This window comes from Sapajus apella, unplaced genomic scaffold, assembly GCF_009761245.1.
Source record: "Sapajus apella isolate SASKATOON/1434 unplaced genomic scaffold, GSC_monkey_1.0 scaffold70, whole genome shotgun sequence".
Classification (NCBI taxonomy): Eukaryota; Metazoa; Chordata; class Mammalia; order Primates; family Cebidae; genus Sapajus; species Sapajus apella.
The window spans coordinates 1,421,137-1,424,179 of NW_022437010.1; the positions used below are offsets into that span (position 1 = coordinate 1,421,137).

Below are 3,043 nucleotides of genomic sequence, written 5' to 3' on the forward strand. Positions count from 1 at the left end.
TCCAAACCAACCTGAGCAACATAGTGAGACCTTGCCTCTATAAAAAAATTAAAAAATTAGCCCAGTATGGTGGTGCATGCCTGTAGTCCTAGCTACTCGGGAGATTGAGGTGGGAGAATTGCCTTGAGTCCAGGAGTTTGAGGCTGCAATGAGCCATGATTATGCCATTATGCCACTGCACTTCGGCCTGGGAGACAGAGCAAGACCCTGTCTCAAAAAAGGAAGCTGGTGTTAATCTCCCCTTCAGGTAACCCACTGCACAGATGTGTGCAGCTCCAAGTACACACAGCCTTCCAACTCTTGGCCTAATGTAACAGGAGAGTGGAGCTAGGGAATTACAGGCAATTTCAACAAGGGGGAATAGGTAGGAAGGAAACAGCTGGAAATCCCTGGAGTAGCCTTACTTGTCTGATCAAAAGTACACATCAGACTGGCAGAACTCTCATTCATGTTCGAAACCAGAGGTTGGTAAACTTTTTCTGTAAAGGACCAGATAGTAAATAGTTTTAACTTTTGGGCCATATGGTATGTATCATAACTGCTCAGCTCTACATCTGAAGCACAAAAGCATCATAGATAACAAGAAACTGACTGTGGCTGTCTTCCCATCAAACGTTAGGTACTGGGGTGGGTCACGGTTTGCCAGCCCCTGATCTGGAATGCACTTGAGTGTGGTGCATAGCCTTCATTACGTTTCTTGTAAAATTGTCTCAGATTGAAGCTGGAGGTCCTTTTTTCCCCTCTGATCTTCCTTCTTCCACTCTCTCACTACATTTTCTTTTTTTTCTTTTCTTTTTTTTTTTTTTTTTTTTTTTTTTTTTTTTTTTGAGACGGAGTTTCGCTCTTGTTACCCAGGCTGGAGTGCAATGGCGCGATCTCGGCTCACCGCAACCTTCGCCTCCTGGGTTCAGGCAATTCTCCTGCCTCAGCCTCCTGAGTAGCTGGGATTACAGGCACACGCCACCATGCCCAGTTGAATTTTTGTGTTTTTAGTAGAGAGGGGGTTTCACCATGTTGACCTCGTGATCCACCCGCCTCGGCCTCCCAACGTGCTGGGATTACAGGCGTGAGCCACTGCGCCCGGCCATCACTACATTTTCTATCCGCAACTTTATTCTGGTGGTGACCCAAAAGGTCAAGGCTTGACTCCGTCCTGCAGCACAGCAGGATATTGGCACAGACTCAACCCTCCCAGGTTCTCAGAATGGAGCTCATACAAAGCTAAAGCCTCTTGAGGATATTGACAACCTCGTGGAGCTCAGTGCTTAGTATATTTTGTTTTTTGAGACAGGGCCTTGTTCTGTCGTCCAGGCTAGAGTGCAGTGGCGCAATCTCAGCTCACTGCAACCTCTACCTCCCCGGCTCAAGTGATCCTCCCATCCCAGACTCTGGAGTAGCTGGGACCACAGGCACAAGTCACCATGTCTGGCCGTTTTGTATTTTTTGTAAAGATGGGGTTTCACCGTGTTGCCCAGGCTGGTCTTGAACTGGGCTCAAGGGATCTTCCTGTCTTGGCCTTCCAAAGTGCTAGGATTACAGGTGTGAGCCACCTTTCTTGGCCAAGTAATTAATGTTTTTAAGGGAAAATGAGTCTGTATCTTTTAAGATCTTTGGAAAGATATCCATTCTTCTTCCCTCACGGCAGCTAGCACAATGTCCCACACCCAGTAAGTATTTGTTGATGTTATTTTGAGGTCATGGCAACTGTGACTTTATCCCTTTGTACGTTAGTTTGGTGAAGACCTGGCTTTCTAGTTCTAGAAGCAGAACTGAAGCAAATTCCTTTTCTTTTGGGAAAACAGACCTTTTGCAAAGAGACACAGACTCTCACAAGAAAACAAACCTGTCTTCCTGAGACTCACAGAGGAATGAGTGGGGAAGTGTTGGGATCCTTGGGGTAAATTACGGGTTATGGTTTCTTTCTGCTCTAGATAAGGGTTGGGCGCAGGCAGAGCCTGGAAAAATTGGGAGATGGCATTTCCAGGAGCAGTCGTGGCTGGTGCAATGGTGGCTGCTCGTACTGTTTGTTTAGGTTCTTATAGGGAGATAGCCAGGACACCTCCCTAAAGAAAACAGCTGGGTGGAATCCTTATCTTTATCAACAAGGCTAGATCACAGGGGCTGGTGGCCTTATCATATCAGGGCAACCAGTGATTTTACCATGTCACCAACTAGTCCTTTAGAAACCAACCACATTATGACATTTCAAGCTTAACACTAGTGTCCAAATCCATTCTGCCATATTATAACTCAGTTGCATCAGCAAGTTTATTGCTAAAGGCCTAGAGTCTCAAGTACTTTATGAGACAGCCTGAAGACGTAAGAAAGAAAGTCTAATTTCACAATAGCATTTACTTGGCTATGTGTACGTGCACACGCCAGGTCCCAGGAACGAGGAAATTTCCCCCAAAAAGCTCTAACCAATTCACTTTAGTAATTTCTTGTTTGTTTCACTCTGATACTGAGTTTTCTTCTCATTCAAACATTCATTTATTCATTCATATGTTAGTTGAGTGTCCTCTATGTATCTATCCATTGTCCTAGGTACTGTGATTACCACTGTAAATAAAACATGTAAAACACTTGCTTTCATGAAGTTTATATGGAAGAGTCTGACAAAGAAATATGCAAATGTCAGATGTTGATAAGTGCCATGGAAAACAATGAAGTGGGAAGGTGGTGAGACAGCTGCAGAGATGTGGACTGGTTGGGGGGATGCTGTGAGCAGCCTGGGGGGTGGGGAAGATCTCCCTGGTAAGTTGTCAGATTTCAAGAGCCCTGGAAGAGCGCAGGGGATGAACCTTATGGATGTGGTGGGAAATGGTATTGAGCTCAAGGGAACAGATAGTGCAAAGGCCCTGAGGTTGGAATGCTGCTTAGTTTATTTGAGAAACAGGAGTCAGTGTGACTGGAGGGGAGTGCATAAGAGGCAGAGAGGAAGAGGAGACTCGAGAGGCAGAGAAGTCCAGGGTATCCCTCCATCTTTCAGCCATTTAAAGATAATCTATGGATCCCCTAGTATCTGTAAGACACTGTGTGCTAA

The 3,043-nt window shown here is 45.4% G+C and overlaps 1 long non-coding RNA gene across 1 annotated transcript; it reads right to left on the minus strand.

The window, feature by feature from the left end:
• Positions 1-455: 455 nt before the first annotated feature.
• Positions 456-1,305, minus strand: LOC116531279. The gene is made up of 2 exons (XR_004260343.1): positions 1,092-1,305; positions 456-777 (listed from the first exon to the last, which is right to left on the minus strand). It is a non-coding gene; the product is annotated as an uncharacterized LOC116531279 (long non-coding RNA).
• Positions 1,306-3,043: the final 1,738 nt, after the last annotated feature.